A 23,193-nucleotide genomic window follows, 5' to 3' on the forward strand; every position below is an offset into this window, starting at 1 on the left:
CACAACTGTGTCTTGCCACCAGGCAGTCTCCAACAACTGTCTTGCCACCAGTCAGTCTCCCACAACTGTCTTACCACCAGTTAGTCTCCCACAACTGTGCCTTGCCACCAGTCAGTCTTCCACAACTGTCTTACCGCCAGTCAGTCTCCCACAACTGTGTCTTGCCACCAGTCAGTCTCCAACAACTGTCTTGCCACCAGTCAGTCTTCCACAACTGTCTTGCCACCAGTCAGTCTCCCACAACTGTGTTTTGCCACCAGTCAGTCTCCCACAACTGTCTTACCGCCAGTCAGTCTCCCACAATTGTGTCTTGCCACCAGTCAGTCTCCCACAACTGTCTTACCGCCAGTCAGTCTCCCACAATTGTGTCTTGCCACCAGTCTCCCACAATTGTGTCTTGCCACCAGTCAGTCTTCCATAACTGTGTCTTGCCACCAGTCTCCCACAACTGTGTCTTGCCACAAGTCAGTCTCCCACAACTGTGTCTTGCCACCAGTCAGTCGCCCACAACTGTGTCTTGCCAACAGTCAGTCTCCCACAACTGTGTCTTACCACCAGTCAGTCTCCCACAACTGTGTCTTACCACCAGTCAGTCTCCCACAACTGTGTCTTGCCATCAGTCAGTCTCCCACAACTGTCTTGCCACCAGTCAGTCTCCCACAACTGTCTTGCCACCAGTCTCCCAGAACTGTGTCTTGCCACCAGTCTGTCTCCCACAACTGTGTCTTACCACCAGTCAGTTTCCCACAACTGTGTCTTGCCACCAGTCAGTTTCCCATAACTGTCTTGCCACCAGTCCCCCACAACTGTGTCTTACCACCAGTCAGTCTCCCACAACTGTCTTACCACCAGTCAGTCTCCCACAACTATATAGTCGTCAGCAGTGCTAGTGATTTACGCTGGTTAATGGAGATCATTTTAATTTTAAGGTTAATTGGGTTTCAAGCCTGTCCACCAAACGAGGGTCATTAAAGTTGCATGTCACCTACTAACCACCAGTTAAGAATACTTTAATACCTAAAATAGCGATTGAAGTAAACTCTCTGTGTATACACTGAGACACACCTGGTGTATGTCTCGGTGTATACACTGAGACACACCTGGTGTATGTCTCGGTGTATACACTGAGACACACCAAGTGTATGTCTCGGTGTATACACTGAGACACACCAAGTGTATGTCTCGGTGTATACACTGAGACACACCAAGTGTATGTCTCGGTGTATACACTGAGACACACCTGGTGTATGTCTCGGTGTATACACTGAGACACACCTGGTGTATGTCTCGGTGTATACACTGAGACACACCTGGTGTATGTCTCGGTGTATACACTGAGACACACCTGGTGTATGTCTCGGTGTATACACTGAGACACTCCTGGTGTATGTCTCGGTGTATACACTGAGACACACCTGGTGTATGTCTCGGTGTATACACTGAGACACACCTGGTGTATGTCTCGGTGTATACACTGAGACACACCTGGTATATGTCTCGGTGTATACACTGAGACACACCTGGTATATGTCTCGGTGTATACACTGAGACACACCTGGTGTATGTCTCGGTGTATACACTGAGACACACCAAGTGTATGTCTCGGTGTATACACTGAGACACACCTGGTGTATGTCTCGGTGTATACACTGAGACACTCCTGGTGTATGTCTCGGTGTATACACTGAGACACACCTGGTGTATGTCTCGGTGTATACACTGAGACACACCTGGTGTATGTCTCGGTGTATACACTGAGACACACCTGGTATATGTCTCGGTGTATACACTGAGACACACCTGGTGTATGTCTCGGTGTATACACTGAGACACACCTGGTGTATGTCTCGGTGTATACACTGAGACACACCTGGTGTATGTCTCGGTGTATACACTGAGACACACCTGGTGTATGTCTCGGTGTATACACTGAGACACACCTGGTGTATGTCTCGGTGTATACACTGAGACACACCTGGTGTATGTCTCGGTGTATACACTGAGACACACCTGGTGTATGTATCGGTGTATACACTGAGACACACCTGGTGTATGTCTCGGTGTATACACTGAGACACACCTGGTGTATGTCTCGGTGTATACACTGAGACACACCTGGTGTATGTCTCGGTGTATACACTGAGACACACCTGGTGTATGTCTCGGTGTATACACTGAGACACACCTGGTGTATGTCTCGGTGTATACACTGAGACACACCTGGTGTATGTCTCGGTGTATACACTGAGACACACCTGGTGTATGTCTCGGTGTATACACTGAGACACACCAAGTGTATGTCTCGGTGTATACACTGAGACACACCTGGTGTATGTCTCGGTGTATACACTGAGACACACCTGGTGTATGTCTCGGTGTATACACTGAGACACACCAAGTGTATGTCTCGGTGTATACACTGAGACACACCTGGTGTATGTCTCGGTGTATACACTGAGACACACCTGGTGTATGTCTCGGTGTATACACTGAGACACACCTGGTGTATGTCTCGGTGTATACACTGAGACACACCAAGTATATAATCTTACAGTGTTAACGTAAGCTAGTAACTCATATACGTTAATTTACTTTTTCTTCATCTTGTCCTACATATATTGGGACTTTTATTTCATTTAACAATATTCTAGTTTTTTTTAATAGTTGGATGGATAAAATTCTCCATTTATTAACGTAATATTGACTTTAAACACCATAGTACCTCCTGTTTTCTTCTGTTTTCAACCATCAAAGTAACCTGGAGTATACCTGCAGGGGGTTTCAAGGAACAACGCCCCCGCAGCCCTGTCCATGACCGGGCCTCGCGGTGGATCAGGGTTTGATCAACCAGGCTGTTACTGTTGGCCGCACATAAACCGACGTACGAGCCACAGACTGGTTAGGAACTGACTTTAGGTGCCTGTCCAGCTCCTTGAAGACAGTCAGGGGTCTATTGGTAATCCCCCTTATGTATAATGAGAGGCAGCTGAATCCAGAAATCCAGCCTGTCAAGCATCAAGACAGCCAGAGAGGAAGGCATGGTAACCTTTGCATGTGTTGGAGCGTGGAGCAGGAATAGAATGGTCCTAGCACGTCTCGGCCTTTGAAAGTAACTTCCTTTAAACAAATGAGTTCCGCTGGTGGGCCAAGGCAGGGGGGTTTTTGCTTGTGTTCCTCCCACTGGTGAAGACAGGAACTTGAGGCTCTTCTTCGAGGAAGACACCAGACCGCCTGGTTTTTTAGTCTCCCTGGTGGTCGTCCTCAGTGTGATCTTTAGATGATAATACGGCAGGTGTTGCAGGTGTGAATGCCACGGATGTTCTTGCTGCTTCTGCTGGTGTTGCTGTTGCGTCTGCCACTGATGTTATTGCTGCTTCTGCCACTGATGTTCTTGCTGCTCCTTCCACTGCTGTTGTTGCTGCTTCTGCCACTACTGTTGCTGCTTCTGCCACTGCTGTTGCTGCTTCTGCCACTACTGTTGCTGCTTCTGCCACTGCTGTTGCTGCTTCTGCCACTACTGTTGCTGCTTCTGCCACTGCTGTTGCTGCTTCTGCCACTACTGTTGCTGCTTCTGCCACTACTGTTGCTGCTTCTGCCACTGCTGTTGCTGCTTCTGCCACTACTGTTGCTGCTTCTGCCACTGCTGTTGCTGCTTCTGCCACTACTGTTGCTGCTTCTGCCACTGCTGTTGCTGCTTCTGCCACTACTGTTGCTGCTTCTGCCACTGCTGTTGCTGCTTCTGCCACTACTGTTGCTGCTTCTGCCACTACTGTTGCTGCTTCTGCCACTGCTGTTGCTGCTTCTGCCACTACTGTTGCTGCTTCTGCCACTACTGTTGCTGCTTCTGCCACTGCTGTTGCTGCTTCTGCCACTACTGTTGCTGCTTCTGCCACTACTGTTGCTGCTTCTGCCACTGCTGTTGCTGCTTCTGCCACTACTGTTGCTGCTTCTGCCAATGCTGTTGCTGCTTCTGCTACTGCTGTTGCTGCTTCTGCCACTACTGTTGCTGCTTCTGCCACTGCTGTTGCTGCTTCTGCCACTACTGTTGCTGCTTCTGCCACTACTGTTGCTGCTTCTGCCACTACTGTTGCTGCTTCTGCCACTACTGTTGCTGCTTCTGCCACTACTGTTGCTGCTTCTGCCACTACTGTTGCTGCTTCTGCCACTACTGTTGCTGCTTCTGCCACTGCTGTTGCTGCTTCTGCCACTGCTGTTGCTGCTTCTGCCACTGCTGTTGCTGCTTCTGCCACTACTGTTGCTGCTTCTGCCACTGCTGTTGCTGCTTCTGCCACTACTGTTGCTGCTTCTGCCACTACTGTTGCTGCTTCTGCCACTGTTGTTGCTGCTGCTGCAGTTGGTGAAAGTGGTGGTGGTGAGGATGATAACGATTGCGGTGGAGGTAGTGATGGTGGTGTGGGTAGTAATAATTATGGTGATGGTGTTGGTGGTAGTGATGATGGTGGTTTGGTTGGTCATGGTCAGGGTGTGGGTGGTCATAAACGGGGTGGTGTGGGTGGGTGTGGGGTGACCTTGCTCTGGATCTCGCGAGAGAATGTAAGTTGAACACCGTCTGAGCCACACGTCCGGCCAGGCCCCAGGTCATCCTGAATACCAACAACTCAGCAGTGATATTACATTCAGCAAGTAACAAAACCAATAAACTCTAGTGTTTGTGCTGAATTTCAAATCTCTCTCTCTCTCTCTCTCTCTCTCTCTCTCTCTCTCTCTCTCTCTCTCTCTCTCTCTCTCTCTCTCTCTCTCTCTCTCTCTCTCTCTCTCTCATTCGCTTAATTTTTTATATAATAATCATAAAGAAATCATATACTGAGAAAAAAATGAAGGAATGTTGAGAACACACATTTTTACGACTAAATTGTTATGAATTCAGTCTAAATATTATAATTCCGTACGGTTTCACTCCTCAGCCGGTCATACACTTAAATACAGTCATCTCTTAATAATAATAATAATAATAATAATAATAATAATAATAATAATAATAATAATAATAATAATAATCATATCTTTATTTCTGCATATACATGATACAGTTTATACAGACCACAGCTGACATCAATAACATACTATATAGAGAGACCCTTGTTATGCAAAACATTTCCAGCAACTTACATTAATTTTGTCCCCAGGATGCGACCCACACCAGTCGACTAACAGTTCCAAGTACATATTTTACTGCTAATATTTCCACCCGTACCGGGAATCGAACCACGGACCTCAGAGTATAAGCTGAAGACGCTACCAACCGGACATAACTTGAGAATGCCTCATCCCAACAGCGTCAAATTTTCAACACTTGTGAACCATAAGACAAGGTTCATGAAACTACTGGAAGGTGCTTGTTCGCACTAGTCAGTTATATACAGGAAAACAACCATTATAGTTTCCATGTGATAGCTTGAGAAAGCCTATTCTGAACGGCTTCAAACTTTTCGCACTGTTGTCGCCTACTAAGAAGATTGGGACTGTTATTATAGCGTGTAATTCACAGTTTTACTTTTAAAATTAACCTGAGAGTGAATATGTGCAACATGTGCAACATGTGCAACATGTGCAACATGTGCAACATGTGCAACAGTTAGGTATCTGTGACAGTATATAAGTCTACCATACTGTTGCTTCAACTTCACATTGTTCGAGACTATAGAGCAGAACTCTTCTCCAGGCTGAGGGACTGACCACCTCAAAACTACATCTTCATGGGTAATGGACTGATTACATCATTACATCTCTACTGCTCCTGATGCCTTCCTTGAACTCGACTGAAGAAGCCTACTGCGCAGGCGAAACGATTCGGAATAAAGACATCCAAATGTTGCATATGTCTTAGCAACCTGTTGGTAATGGATACCATTTAAATAATCACACTACTGCATCTTATAAATAAGGAAGATTTTTAGAGTTTAGGCTGTATACGTCCAAATTTACTGATTTACTAAATTAATAAATTTAGAATTGTTCAATTCTGTGATAACTGGACACTGCTCCTCCGTGATAACTGGACACTGCTCCTCTGTGATAACTGGACACTGCACCTCTGTGATAACTGGACACTGCTCCTCCGTGATAACTGGACACTGCTCCTCTGTGATAACTGGTCACTGCTCTTCTGTGTGATAACTGGTCACTGCTCCTCTGTGTGATAACTGGACACTGCTCCTCTGTGATAACTGGACACTGCACCTCTGTGATAACTGGACACTGCACCTCTGTGATAACTGGACACTGCACCTCTGTGATAACTGGACACTGCACCTCTGCGATAACTGGACACTGCACCTCTGTGATAACTAGACACTGCACCTGTGTGATAACTGGACACTGCTCCTCTGTGATAACTAGACACTGCACCTGTGTGATAACTGGACACTGCACCTCTGTGATAACTGGACACTGCGCCTCTGTGATAACTGGACACTGCACCTCTGCGATAACTGGACACTGCACCTGTGTGATAACTGGACACTGCTCCTCTGTGATAACTGGACACTGCACCTCTGTGATAACTGGACACTGCACCTCTGTGATAACTGGACACTGCTCCTCTGTGATAACTAGACACTGCACCTGTGTGATAACTGGACACTGCACCTCTGTGATAACTGGACACTGCACCTCTGTGATAACTGGACACTGCACCTCTGTGATAACTGGACACTGCACCTCTGTGATAACTGGACACTGCACCTCTGTGATAACTGGACACTGCACCTCTGTGATAACTGGACACTGAACCTCTGTGATAACTGGACACTACACCTCTGTGATAACTGGACACTGTACCTCTGTGATAACTGGACACTGCACCTCTGTGATAACTGGACACTGCTCCTCTGTGATAACTGGACACTGCACCTCTGTGATAACTGGACACTGCACCTCTGTGATAACTGGACACTGCACCTCTGTGATAACTGGACACTGCACCTGTGTGATAACTGGACACTGCTCCTCTGTGATAACTAGACACTGCACCTGTGTGATAACTGGACACTGCACCTCTGTGATAACTGGACACTGCACCTGTGATAACTGGACACTGCACCTCTGTGATAACTGGACACTGCACCTCTGTGATAACTGGACACTGCACCTCTGTGATAACTGGACACTGCACCTCTGTGATAACTGGACACTGCACCTCTGTGATAACTGGACACTGCACCTCTGTGATAACTGGACACTGCACCTCTGTGATAACTGGACACTGCACCTCTGTGATAACTGGACACTGCTCCTCTGTGATAACTGGACACTGCACCTCTGTGATAACTGGACACTGCACCTCTGTGATAACTGGACACTGCGCCTCTGTGATAACTGGACACTGCACCTCTGCGATAACTGGACACTGCACTTGTGTGATAACTGGACACTGCACCTCTGTGATAACTGGACACTGCTCCTCTGTGATAACTGGACACTGCACCTCTGTGATAACTGGACACTGCACTTGTGTGATAACTGGACACTGCACTTGTGTGATAACTGGACACTGCACTTGTGTGATAACTGGACACTGCACTTGTGTGATAACTGGACACTGCACTTGTGTGATAACTGGACACTGCACCTGTGTGATAACTGGACACTGCACTTGTGTGATAAATGGACACTGCACCTGTGTGATAACTGGACACTGCACCTCTGTGATAACTGGACACTGCACTTGTGTAATAACTGGTCACTGCTCCTCTGTGTGATAACTGGTCACTGCTCCTCTGTGTGATAACTGGTCACTGCTCCTCTGTGTGATAACTGGTCACTGCTCCTCTGTGTGATAACTGGTCACTGCTCCTCTGTGTGATAACTGGACACTGCTCCTGTGTGATAACTGGACACTGCTCCTCTGTGTAATAACTGGTCACTGCTCCTCTGTGTGATAACTGGTCACTGCTCCTCTGTGTGATAACTGGACACTGCTCCTCTGTGTGATAACTGGTCACTGCTCCTCTGTGTGATAACTGGTCACTGCTCCTCTGTGTGATAACTGGTCACTGCTCCTCTGTGTGATAACTGGTCACTGCTCCTCTGTGTGATAACTGGACACTGCTCCTGTGTGATAACTGGACACTGCTCCTGTGTGATAACTGGTCACTGCTCCTCTGTGTGATAACTGGTCACTGCTCCTCTGTGTGATAACTGGTCACTGCTCCTGTGTGATAACTGGACACTGCTCCTGTGTGATAACTGGTCACTGCTCCTGTGTCATAACTGGACACTGCTTCTCTGTGTGATAACTGGACACTGCTCCTCTGTGTGATAACTGGTCACTGCTCCTCTGTGTGATAACTGGACACTGCACCTATGTGATAACTGGTCACTGCTCCTCTGTGTGATAACTGGTCACTGCTTCTGTGTGATAACTGGACAATGCTCCTCTGTATGATAATAACTGGTCACTGCTCCTCTGTGTGATAACTGGACACTGTCACTGCTCCTCTGTGTGATAACTGGTCACTGCTCCTCTGTGTGATACTGGTCACTGGTCACTGCTCCTCTGTGTGATAACTGTCACTGCTCCTCTGTGTGATAACTGGTCACTGCTCCTCTGTGTGATAACTGGTCACTGCTCCTCTGTGTGATAACTGGTCACTGCTCCTCTGTGTGATAACTGGACACTGCTCCTCTGTGTGATAACTGGTCACTGCTCCTCTGTGTGATAACTGGTCACTGCTCCTCTGTGATAACTGGACACTGCTCCTCTGTGTGATAACTGGTCACTGCTCCTCTGTGTGATAACTGGTCACTGCTCCTCTGTGTGATAACTGGTCACTGCTCCTCTGTGTGATAACTGGTCACTGCTCCTCTGTGTGATAACTGGTCACTGCTCCTCTGTGTGATAACTGGTCACTGCTCCTCTGTAATAACTGGTCACTGCTCCTCTGTGATAACTGGTAACTGCTCCTCTGTGTGATAACTGGTCACTGCTCCTCTGTGTGATAACTGGACACTGCACCTCTGTGTGATAACTGGACACTGCACCTCTGTGATAACTGGTCACTGCTCCTCTGTGATAACTGGACACTGCACCTCTGTGTGATAACTGGACACTGCACCTCTGTGATAACTGGACACTGATCCTCTGTGATAACTGGTCACTGCACCTCTGTGTGATAACTGGACACTGCACCTCTGTGTGATAACTGGACACTGCTCCTCTGTGTGATAACTGGTCACTGCTCCTCTGTGTGATAACTGGTCACTGCACCTCTGTGTGATAACTGGTCACTGCACCTCTGTGTGATAACTGGACACTGCTCCTCTGTGTGATAACTGGACACTGCTCCTCTGTGTGATAACTGGTCACTGCTCCTCTGTGTGATAACTGGTCACTGCACCTCTGTGTGATAACTTGTCACTGCACCTCTGTGTGATAACTGGACACTGCACCTGTGTGATAACTGGACACTGCACTTGTGTGATAACTGGACACTGCACCTGTGTGATAACTGGACACTGCACCTGTGTGATAACTGGACACTGCACCTGTGAGATAACTGGACACTGCACCTGTGAGATAACTGGACACTGCACCTGTGAGATAACTGGACACTGCACCTGTGAGATAACTGGACACTGCACCTGTGTGATAACTGGACACTGCACCTGTGTGATAACTGGACACTGCACCTGTGTGATAACTGGACACTGCACCTGTGTGATAACTGGACACTGCACCTGTGTGATAACTGGACACTGCACCTGTGTGATAACTGGACACTGCACCTGTGTGATAACTGGACACTGCACCTGTGTGATAACTGGACACTGCACCTGTGTGATAACTGGACACTGCACCTGTGAGATAACTGGACACTGCACCTGTGTGATAACTGGACACTGCACCTGTGTGATAACTGGACACTGCACCTGTGTGATAACTGGACACTGCACCTGTGTGATAACTGGACACTGCACCTGTGTGATAACTGGACACTGCACCTGTGTGATAACTGGACACTGCACCTGTGTGATAACTGGACACTGCACCTCTGTGATAACTGGACACTGCACTTGTGTGATAACTGGACACTGCACTTGTGTGATAACTGGACACTGCACTTGTGTGACAACTGGACACTGCACTTGTGTGACAACTGGACACTGCACTTGTGTGACAACTGGACACTGCACTTGTGTGATAACTGGACACTGCACTTGTGTGATAACTGGACACTTACTCCTCTGTGTGATAACTGGTCACTGCTCCTGTGTGATAACTGGACAATGCTCCTCTGTATGATAACTGGTCACTGCTCCTCTGTGTGATAACTGGACACTGCTCCTGTGTGATAACTGGACACTGCACCTGTGTGATAACTGGTCACTGCTCCTCTGTGATAACTGGACACTGCTCCTCTGTGTGATAACTGGTCACTGCTCCTCTGTGTGATAACTGGTCACTGTTCCTCTGTGTGATAACTGGTCACTGCTCCTCTGTGTGATAACTGGACACTGCTCCTCTGTGATAACTGGACACTGCTCCTCTGTGTAATAACTGGTCACTGCTCCTCTGTGTGATAACTGGTCACTGCTCCTCTGTGTGATAACTGGACACTGCTCCTCTGTGTGATAACTGGTCACTGCTCCTCTGTGTGATAACTGGTCACTGCACCTCTGTGTGATAACTTGTCACTGCACCTCTGTGTGATAACTGGACACTGCACCTGTGTGATAACTGGACACTGCACCTGTGTGATAACTGGACACTGCACCTGTGTGATAACTGGACACTGCACCTGTGTAATAACTGGACACTGCACCTGTGTGATAACTTGTCACTGCACCTCTGTGTGATAACTGGACACTGCACCTGTGTGATAACTGGACACTGCACCTGTGTGATAACTGGACACTGCACCTGTGTGATAACTGGACACTGCACCTGTGTGATAACTGGACACTGCACCTGTGAGATAACTGGACACTGCACCTGTGTGATAACTGGACACTGCACCTGTGTGATAACTGGACACTGCACCTGTGTGATAACTGGACACTGCACCTGTGTGATAACTGGACACTGCACCTCTGTGATAACTGGACACTGCACCTCTGTGATAACTGGACACTGCACCTCTGTGATAACTGGACACTGCACTTGTGTGATAACTGGACACTGCACTTGTGTGATAACTGGACACTGCACTTGTGTGATAACTGGACACTGCACTTGTGTGATAACTGGACACTGCACCTCTGTGATAACTGGACACTGCACTTGTGTGATAACTGGACACTGCACTTGTGTGATAACTGGACACTGCACTTGTGTGATAACTGGACACTGCACTTGTGTGATAACTGGACACTGCACTTGTGTGATAACTGGACACTGCACTTGTGTGATAACTGGACACTGCACCTCTGTGATAACTGGACACTGCATCTGTGTGATAACTGGTCACTGCTCCTCTGTGTGATAACTGGACACTGCTCCTGTGTGATAACTGGACACTGCTCCTCTGTGTGATAACTGGTCACTGCTCCTGTGTGATAACTGGTCACTGCTCCTCTGTGTGATAACTGGACACTGCTCCTGTGTGATAATTGGACACTGCTCCTGTGTGATAACTGGTCACTGCTCCTCTGTGTGATAACTGGTCACTGCTCCTCTGTGTGATAACTGGACACTGCTCCTCTGTGTGATAACTGGACACTGCTCCTCTGTGTGATAACTGGTCACTGCTCCTCTGTGTGATAACTGGTCACTGCTCCTCTGTGTGATAACTGGTCACTGCTTCTCTGTGTGATAACTGGTCACTGCTCCTCTGTGTGATAACTGGTCACTGCTCCTCTGTGTGATAACTGGACACTGCTCCTGTGTGATAACTGGACACTGCTCCTGTGTGATAACTGGTCACTGCTCCTCTGTGTGATAACTGGTCACTGCTCCTCTGTGTGATAACTGGTCACTGCTCATCTGTGTGATAACTGGACACTGGTCCTGTGTGATAACTGGACACTGCTCCTGTGTGATAACTGGTCACTGCTCCTGTGTCATAACTGGACACTGCTTCTCTGTGTGATAACTGGACACTGCTCCTCTGTGTGATAACTGGTCACTGCTCCTCTGTGTGATAACTGGACACTGCACCTATGTGATAACTGGTCACTGCTCCTCTGTGTGATAACTGGTCACTGCTTCTGTGTGATAACTGGACAATGCTCCTCTGTATGATAACTGGTCACTGCTCCTCTGTGTGATAACTGGACACTGCTCCTGTGTGATAACTGGACACTGCACCTGTGTGATAACTGGTCACTGCTCCTCTGTGATAACTGGACACTGCTCCTCTGTGTGATAACTGGTCACTGCTCCTCTGTGTGATAACTGGTCACTGTTCCTATGTGTGATAACTGGTCACTGCTCCTCTGTGTGATAACTGGACACTGCTCCTCTGTGATAACTGGACACTGCTCCTCTGTGTAATAACTGGTCACTGCTCCTCTGTGTGATAACTGGTCACTGCTCCTCTGTGTGATAACTGGACACTGCTCCTCTGTGTGATAACTGGTCACTGCTCCTCTGTGTGATAACTGGTCACTGCTCCTCTGTGTGATAACTGGTCACTGCTCCTCTGTGTGATAATTGGACACTGCTCCTGTGTGATAACTGGACACTGCTCCTTTGTGTGATAACTGGTCACTGCTCCTCTGTGTGATAACTGGACACTGCTCCTCTGTGTAATAACTGGACACTGCTCCTCTGTGTGATAACTGGTCACTGCTCCTCTGTGTCATAAATGGTCACTGCTCCTCTGTGATAACTGGACACTGCTCCTCTGTGTGATAACTGGACACTGCTCCTGTGTGATAACTGGACACTGCACCTCTGTGATAACTGGTCACTGCTCCTCTGTGTGATAACTGGTCACTGCTCCTCTGTGATAACTGGTCACTGCTCCTCTGTGTGATAACTGGTCACTGCTCCTCTGTGTGATAACTGGTCACTGCTCCTCTGTGTGATAACTGGACACTGCTCCTCTGTGATAACTGGACACTGCTCCTCTGTGTGATAACTGGTCACTGCTCCTCTGTGTGATAACTGGTCACTGCTCCTCTGTGTGATAACTGGTCACTGCTCCTCTGTGATAACTGGTCACTGCTCCTCTGTGTGATAACTGGTCACTGCTCCTCTGTGTGATAACTGGTCACTGCTCCTCTGTGTGATAACTGGTCACTGCTCCTCTGTGATAACTGGTCACTGCTCCTCTGTGTGATAACTGGACACTGCACCTCTGTGTGATAACTGGACACTGCACCTCTTTGATAACTGGTCACTGTTTCTCTGTGATAACTGGTCACTGCTCCTCTGTGTGATAACTGGACACCGCACCTCTGTGTGATAACTGGTCACTGCTCCTCTGTGTGATAACTGGTCACTGCTTTTCTGTGATAACTGGTCACTGCTCATCTGTGTGATAACTGGACACTGCACCTCTGTGTGATAACTGGACACTGCACCTCTGTGATAACTGGACACTGATCCTCTGTGATAACTGGTCACTGCACCTCTGTGTGATAACTGGACACTGCACCTCTGTGTGATAACTGGACACTGCTCCTCTGTGTGATAACTGGTCACTGCTCCTCTGTGTGATAACTGGTCACTGCACCTCTGTGTGATAACTGGTCACTGCACCTCTGTGTGATAACTGGACACTGCTCCTCTGTGATAACTGGTCACTGCTCCTCTGTGTGATAACTGGTCACTGCTCCTCTGTGTGATAACTGGTCACTGCTCCTCTGTGTGATAACTGGTCACTGCTCCTCTGTGATAACTGGTCACTGCTCCTCTGTGATAACTGGTCACTGCTCCTCTGTGTGATAACTGGACACTGCACCTCTGTGATAACTGGTCACTGCTCCTCTGTGTGATAACTGGACACTGCACCTCTGTGATAACTGGTCACTGCTCCTCTGTGTGATAACTGGACACTGCACCTGTGTGATAACTGGACACTGCACCTCTGTGATAACTGGTCACTGCTCCTCTGTGATAACTGGTCACTGCTCCTCTGTGTGATAACTGGACACTGCACCTGTGTGATAACTGGACACTGCACCTGTGTGATAACTGGACACTGCACCTGTGTGATAACTGGACACTGCACCTGTGTGATAACTGGACACTGCACCTGTGTGATAACTGGACACTGCTCCTGTGTGATAACTGGACACTGCACTTGTGTGATAACTGGACACTGCACCTGTGTGATAACTGGACACTGCACACCTGTGTGATAACTGGACACTGCACCTGTGTGATAACTGGACACTGCACACCTGTGTGATAACTGGACACTGCACACCTGTGTGAGCACTGGACACTGCACACCTGTGTGATAACTGGACACTGCACACCTGTGTGATAACTGGACACTGCACACCTGTGTGATAACTGGACACTGCACCTGTGTGATAACTGGACACTGCACACCTGTGTGATAACTGGACACTGCACACCTGTGTGATAACTGGACACTGCACACCTGTGTGATAACTGGACACTGCACACCTGTGTGATAACTGGACACTGCACACCTGTGTGATAACTGGACACTGCACCTGTGTGATAACTGGACACTGCACCTGTGTGATAACTGGACACTGCACACCTGTGTGATAACTGGACACTGCACCTGTGTGATAACTGGACACTGCACCTGTGTGATAACTGGACACTGCACCTGTGTGATAACTGGACACTGCACCTGTGTGATAACTGGACACTGCACCTGTGTGATAACTGGACACTGCACCTGTGTGATAACTGGACACTGCACCTGTGTGATAACTGTGATGTGTGATAACTGGACACTGCACTTGTGTGATAACTGGACACTGCACCTGTGTGATAACTGGACACTGCACCTTTGTGATAACTGGACACTGCACCTGTGTGATAACTGGACACTGCACCTGTGATGAAGGTTAAAACACATGTGCACATGTGTCTTAATCTTCAACTTGTGAATATTTTATGCCATTTACAACATGTGATTGTCTCTAGATCTTCAACACTGGTATAAGAACATAAAGGAGGAACATCGAAGTAGGCCTACTGGCCCATACTAGGCAGGTCTTTGTCAATCCCAAACCCACTAACGAAAATATTCACCCAACTCATTATCAGTGTTACTCAATTGCAAATTAACTCAGGTGTAAATCCCACTCAGATCCAACTCCTCTCACTCGTGTATTTATCTAACTTACATTTGAAGCTACCCAACGTTTAAGCTTCACTGATCCTATTAGGTAGACTGTAACACTCATCCATTACTCTATTTCCAAACCAGTATTTTCCTATATCTTTTAGAAACGCTTGCTGCGCTCTCCACTATTGCTTTTGCTTCCACTGAAGTAGAGGGGCTGGACTTATGGAATAACGCAATAAACCTATAAACTGGTATAGTCAAAAGTTACAGCACTGTTAATAAATCGATTCCAAGCGGATCGATTTACTTGCACTACGCAGACAGACAGACCATCCAGTTGTTCGATCCGATTCGATTCGATGAGGTTCGCCGGTACTATCCAGGCCCAGGTCTCGTCCAGTTGTTGACCCGGCGCACCTAGTGGTGGCAGTTGAAATATTCGACTTGTAATCAGGGCAGACAACTCCCAAGGCTCCCATATTTACTGTCTTCCTTACCACTGGTATGCCTAGCGTGGCTGTCTACTCCGACAGATACTGATGTTGTTTGTGTGTTGTATATGGCCTGGTGATTGTACAGACATCCTTCAGCTCACTCTATATGGCTCGGTCACTAAGGGTATTGTTTTCATTTGCTCGTATTTTTATTAACGTTTGTGCGTGCTTATTTTCGTTATGTTTATAGTTTCATAATGTGTTTTCCTTTACATGTATATTTATTTTTTAAGTTTTTATTTCCATTATGCTAGTTTAATTGAGAAGTTTGTTCTGTGTAATTATAGTGGGTTGTGTCCACGCAGCTTATCAGCAGCAGACAAAGCAGCATCAGCAGACAAAGCAGCAGCATCATCAGCAGCAGCAGACACAGCAGCAGCAGCAGACACACCAGCAGCAACAACAGTAATAAGAACAGGACCAGCAGCATTATTGTAGTCTCTTTATTATCAGGTGACTGACCTCTCTCTTTCTCTTTCTCATTCTGTGCGAGTAATAGGAAGAGGGTTTAGTTTTCCTGGATTTTTATAATCATGGCGAGAACTAAACCTGAAAGTGTCAAAAGAATGAGAAGTAATGATGTTTGATGGAGGAAAACGACCAGCTTCACCAAGACCCCAAAACGCTTCCCCATTATCAAACCTTCCCTCCCTCCGTCCATTGAGATTTGTAGATATAGTATTTTAAACCACCCACAAGACATTGTCGTCATCACCTATGTGGACCAGAGGAGATACCATTGAATACTTAGTTACAAAACCATGGAAATGCGGAATAAGGAGAGTCTTCTGCTTTACGATCCGTGTATCATACACATAAATGATACATGATAATCCTTAATCTAAAGTCCTCTTCTGTCTGTCTTTCCCATGAGCTCCCATATAAAAGCCTACATGCCCTGGCATTATCTCTTCCACTCACAACCTTCTTCTCACCAACCTACTCCTCCACTATCCCCACTTCCCGGCTCGCCCTACAAAGGTCTTACCTAACCCTCCTGATCATGAAGGCATATATCACGAATTTCAAAAATGACAGACGATTTATTTCTCGCCTGATTACTACTGCTTGGCTGCTTCTGTACACACGCTTTATAAACACGTGAAAAAACGACACTTCAAGCCATCTGTGAAAAAATATGATGACTTTTGAGTATATAGATCAGCGAGACGACTTTCACAGTGATGAAAGCTTCTTGAAGGCAGACTGTTTGCATCTGTATGCCATGGGAAGTGCAAGACAGGGACGAACGGTGTATAGATTGCAAAACAGAATTAGTTGGCTGAGAGGCCAAGAAGAGAGGAGAAAGAGCAGTGGTGAGACGTAAGCTTGAGAAAGTGACGCTTGGGAGTTATATCAAACGAAAACACAACTCTTGAAGCAATTTTACCACACAGGATGAGTGAAGGGAGGGAGGGAGGGATGAAAGTAAACTACATACACTTAGACACTTCTAGGTGTGGCCAGGCATGTATACTGAGAATATCCTCCGGATCTAACAGGTTTACCCACTTCCTGATAACTAGATGTATTTCGGTCGCTGTGTCAGAGATATAAATTATTAATAATTTATCTGAATAAATACAGACTTCCACCATAAAACATGCCAGGAATGAAAGGCCATAGTCATGGTTGAAATAATGCCATTATAAGCATATACCACCGTAATAAAATATAACAGGGTCAAGAACTATGAAATGTCCACCTCCAATTAATTATAATAATTACTACAATAGTTTGTGGCTTAGCGCTTCTTTTTGATTATAATAATAATAATAATAATAATAATAATAATAATAATAATAATAATACAATAGTGAGACATGCCCTGACACGTCCTTACCTGACCAACTCTGCCGATGTTTACCTGGCCTGGAGAGGGTTTCGGGGATCAACGCCCCCGCGGCTCGGTCTGAGACCAGGCCTCACGGTGGATCAGGGTCTGATCAACCAGGCTGTTACTACTGCCGCACGCAAGCTGACGTACGAAACCACAGCCAGGTTGGTCAGGTACTGACTTTAGGTGCCTGTCCAGTGCCTTCTTAAAGACAGCCAGGGGTCTATTGGTAATCCCCCTTATGTAGGCTGGGAGGCAGTTGAACAGTCGTGGGCCCCGGACACTTATTGTCTCTCAGTGTACTCGTGGCACCCCTGCTTTTCATCGGGGGAATGTTGCATCTCCTGCCGTCTTATGCTTTTATATGGAGTGATTTTCGTGTGCAGGTTCGGTACTAATCCCTCCAGGACCTTCTGAGATAAAACTAATAAATGTCCCTTAATTTAAATTCAAATTCCAAATCTATTTCCATTCGATACAATGTGCAGAAATGAAGCCAGTCACAAACGGGTGGGACTTGAACCCATGGCAGATGAATTCTAAAGCTCACAGGCTAGTGTGCTAACCAGTATGTTCCCCTCAAGGGAGGTTCCTTGTTGCTGGTGAGGGGCTTTTGATCTAGGGAATTGGATCTGTGCTCCAGTTCCCTGAATTAAGCCTGAATACCTTCCATTCCCCCCCCCCACCCCACGGGCGCTGTATAATCCTACTGGTTTAGCGCTTCCCCATGATTATAATAACCAGCATGTTAAAAATATCACAAGCAAGATGGAAAATGAGCCAACTAGATCAGACAGAATTATGATTGTAATAATGTTGGTAGAATTATCAACACTGGGGAAAGTGGGCAAAAATTCTTCCTCCTCAAGCCATGCGTGTCGTAAGAGGCGACTAAAATGCCAGAAGCAAGGGACTTGTAACCCCTTCTTCTGTATAAATTACTAAATTTAAAACGAAAACGAAAGTTTTTCTTTTTAGGTCACCCTGCCTCGGTGGGATACAGTCGGTTTGTTGAAAGAAAAAGAATTACCGATAATATATTAGGTAAAAAGACACAATAAAATGTCGCAGTAGTTGCGCTTCTGTCCTTTTACCTAACAGAACTGTGATTAACCCCAGTGGGTTAATTCTAGAGAATAAAACAAGAAAGTTAAAGTGCGGGGCTTATTATCCTGAGGCTCACTATTTCCTCCCTCAGAACACGACCCACTAGTCGACAAACTTCCTGGTACATATTTACTGCTAAGTGAACAGGGACAGTAGGTGTAAATAGGGAGATTGTTATACGTGTTGTATCGCCTCTCCTCAGATTGAACCATTTCTTTTGGTATGAGCAGAACGTTCTAAGCGAAAGAAAGATTTAAATGGGATTAGCCACCCCGTAGGTATAATGTACACTTGACCACATAGTATGCAGCTGCTCAGAAGACATTAGTCAATCAATTATTACCACATAGATCTCAGTGATCATCTTATCACTTACTGACCCAGACAAACTATTAGAGAATGTATAAGTCATCATAGGGCGATAAGAGTGAGATCAACTAGCAACAACAATAAGACTAATAATTCATCTAGAAAACAGTAACTGGATACCAATTACAATATGCATAGATGTCACTGATGCCTGAGAAATTAGAAGCATATTAACTGCTATCCTTTATGATATTATACCAATCAAGGAGATTAGGTTAAAAAGGAGAACCAAACCCTGGATAACTGGCGAAATAATAAACATCAAATTCAGAGACCAGTTGCTTAAAAATGTTAGATCAAACAGGCACTATGTTGCAGAGCTAAATAAACTTTATAGGATGAGGAAAAAAGTGCAGCAGCTTATACAAGGAGCCTAGCAAAGTACCATTGCATAAAACTCGTCTTAAGAACATACGAACAATCACTGCAAGTCTTGTCAACATTTAAAAGCACTTGGGTATATTCATAAACCAGCAAGTTGATCTAACAAAGTGCAAAATATTCATTAATCTAGTTATATAATGGTGGCCGGTAGCCTGGTGGAAAAGGTTCTCGCTTCACACGGTAAGATAAGATAAGATTTCGTTCGGATTTTTAACCCCGGAGGGTTAGCCACCCAGGATAACCCAAGAAAGTCAGTGCGTCATCGAGGACTGTCTAACTTATTTCCATTGGGGTCCTTAATCTTGTCCCCCAGGATGCGACCCACACCAGTCGACTAACACCAAGGTACCTATTTGCTGCTAGGTGAACAGGACCACAGGTGTAAGGAAACGTGTCGAAATGTTTCCACCCGCCGGGAATCGAACCCGGGCCCTCCGTGTGTGAAGCGGGAGCTTAGCCACCAGGCCACCTAATTTGCTCGAAATGCTCTGTATAACAATGGGTTTTCTATATAGTAGTATGTCAGTGATGCCAGCTTTGGTCTGTATACCTTGAACATGTAGAAATAAATATTTTTTTTTATTATCACACTGGCCGATTCCCACCAAGGCAGGGTGGCCCGAAAAAAAAAACTTTCACCATCATTCACTCCATCACTGTCTTGCCAGAAGGGTGCTTTACACTACAGTTTTTAAACTGCAACATTAACACCCCTCCTTCAGAGTGCAGGCACTGTACTTCCCATCTCCAGGACTCAAGTCCGGCCTGCCGGTTTCCCTGAACCCCTTCATAAATGTTACTTTGCTCACACTCCAACAGCACGTCAAGTATTAAAAACCATTTGTCTCCATTCACTCCTATCAAACACGCTCACGCATGCCTGCTGGAAGTCCAAGCCCCTCGCACACAAAACCTCCTTTACCCCCTCCCTCCAACCTTTCCTAGGCCGACCTCTACCCCGCCTTCCTTCCACTACAGACTGATGCACTCTTGAAGTCATTCTGTTTCGCTCCATTCTCTCTACATGTCCGAACCACCTCAACAACCCTTCCTCAGCCCTCTAGACAACAGTTTTGGTAATCCCGCACCTCCTCCTAACTTCCAAACTACGAATTCTCTGCATTATATTCACACCACACATTTAGTTAGTTTAATATGTTTATTATGCACCCCATACCCATCCTGTGGGCGGTAGTCAAAAGATTACAGAGGTACATAATTGGTACAGGGACTGGGCCTCAAAGTTTTGATAGCTGAGCAAGTTACAGAAGTAATGAATTCACAATTTACAAAGGTAATGAACTCACAATTTACAAAGGTAATGAACTCCAGGTAGGTCTAGTCACAATCATGACAAGTTACAAAGGTATTTACAGATTACAGAGGTACACAATGGGTCCAGGGACCGGGCTCCCACACATTGCCCTCAGACATGACATCTCCACTGCCTCCAGCCTTCTCCTCGCTGCAACATTCATCACCCATGCTTCACACCCATGTAAGAGCGTTGGTAAAACTATACTCTCATACATTCCCCTCTTTGCTTCCAAGGACAAAGTTCTTTGTCTCCACAGACTCCTAAGTGCACAGCTCACCCTTTTCCCCTCATCTATTCTATGATTCACCTCATCTTTCATAGACCCATCCACTGACACGTCCACTCCCAAATATCTGAATACATTCACCTCCTCCATACTCTCTCCCTCCAATCTGATATCCAATCTTTCATCACCTAATCTTTTTGTTATCCTCATAACCTTACTCTTTCCTGTATTCACTTTTAATTTTCTTCTTTTGCACACCCTACCAAATTCATCCACCAATCTCTGCAACTTCTCTTCAGCATCTCCCAAGAGCACAGTGTCATCAGCAAAGAGCAACTGTGACAACTCCCACTTTATGTGTGATTCTTTATCTTTTAACTCCACGCCTCTTGCCAAGACCCTCGCATTTACTTCTCTTACAACCCCATCTATAAATATATTAAACAACCACGGTGACATCACACATCCTTGTCTAAGGCCTACTTTTACTGGGAAATAATTTCCCTCTTTCCTACATACTCTAACTTGAGCCTCACTATCCTCGTAAAAACTCTTCACTGCTTTCAGTAACCTACCTCCTACACCATACACCTGCAACATCTGCCACATTGCCCCCCTATCCCCCCTGTCATATGCCTTTTCCAAACCCATAAATGCCACAAAGACCTCTTTAGCCTTATCTAAATACATGTTTCACTGTAAACACCTGGTCCACACACACCCTACCTTTCCTAAAGCCTCCTTGTTCATCTGCTATCCTATTCTCCGTCTTACTCTTAATTCTTTCAATAATAACTCTACCATACACTTTACCAGGTATACTCAACAGACTTATCCCCCTATAATTTTTGCACTCTCTTTTGTCCCCTTTGCCTTTATACAAAAGAACTATGCATGCTCTCTGCCAATCCCTAGGTACCTTACCCTCTTCCACACATTTATTAAATAATTGCACCAACCACTCCAAAACTATATTCCCACCTGCTTTTAACATTTCTATCTTTATCCCATCAATCCTGGCTGCCTTACCCCCTTTCATTTTACCTACTGCCTCACGAACTTCCCCCACACTCACAACTGGCTCTTCCTCACTCCTACAAGATGTTATTCCTCCTTGCCCTATACACGAAATCACAGCTTCCCTATCTTCATCAACATTTAACAATTCCTCAAAATATTCCCTCCATCTTCCCAATACCTCTAACTCTCCATTTAATAACTCTCCTCTCCTATTTTTAACTGACAAATCCATTTGTTCTCTAGGCCTCCTTAACTTGTCAATCTCACTCCAAAACTTTTTCTTATTTTCAAAAAAATTTGTTGATAACATCTCACCCACTCTCTCATTTGCTCTCTTTTTACATTGTTTCACCACTCTCTTAACCTCTCTCTTTTTCTCCATATACTTTTCCCTCCTTGCATCACTTCTACTTTGTAAGAACTTCTCATATGCTAACTTTTTCTCCCTTACTACTCTCTTTACATCATCATTCCACCAATCGCTCCTCTTCCCTCCCGCACCCACTTTCCTGTAACCACAAACTTCTGCTGAACACTCTAACACTACATTTTTAAACCTACCCCATACCTCTTCGACCCCATTTCCTATGCTCTCATTAGCCCATCTATCCTCCAATAGCTGTTTATATCTTACCCTAACTGCCTCCTCTTTTAGTTTATAAACCTTCACCTCTCTCTTCCCTGATGCTTCTATTCTCCTTGTATCCCATCTACCTTTTACTCTCAGTGTAGCTACAACTAGAAAGTGATCTGATATATCTGTGGCCCCTCTATAAACATGTACATCCTGAAGTCTACTCAACAGTCTTTTATCTACCAATACATAATCCAACAAACTACTGTCATTTCGCCCTACATCATATCTTGTATACTTATTTATCCTCTTTTTCTTAAAATATGTATTACCTATAACTAAACCCCTTTCTATACAAAGTTCAATCAAAGGGCTCCCATTATCATTTACACCTGGCACCCCAAACTTATCTACCACACCCTCTCTAAAAGTTTCTCCTACTTTAGCATTCAGATCCCCTACCACAATTACTCTCTCACTTGATTCAGAGGCTCCTATACATTCACTTAACATCTCCCAAAATCTCTCTCTCTCCTCTACATTCATCTCTTCTCCAGGTGCATACACGCTTATTATGACCCACTTTTCGCATCCAACCTTTACTTTAATCCACATAATTCTTGAATTTACACATTCATATTCTCTTTTCTCCTTCCATAACTGATCCTTCAACATTACTGCT

At 45.8% G+C, this 23,193-nt stretch overlaps 1 long non-coding RNA gene across 1 annotated transcript in view; it reads left to right on the forward strand.

The window, feature by feature from the left end:
- Positions 1–17,073, forward strand: part of LOC128701454 (uncharacterized) — an 82,960-nt gene extending 65,887 nt beyond the window's left edge. The window contains exon 3 of the long non-coding RNA XR_008408915.2: positions 15,964–17,073. This is a non-coding gene — a long non-coding RNA (uncharacterized lncRNA). The remainder of the gene's footprint in view (positions 1–15,963) is intronic.
- The last annotated feature ends 6,120 nt before the right edge of the window (positions 17,074–23,193 follow it).

Source organism: Cherax quadricarinatus, chromosome 72 (assembly GCF_038502225.1).
Source record: "Cherax quadricarinatus isolate ZL_2023a chromosome 72, ASM3850222v1, whole genome shotgun sequence".
NCBI classification, from domain to species: Eukaryota; Metazoa; Arthropoda; class Malacostraca; order Decapoda; family Parastacidae; genus Cherax; species Cherax quadricarinatus.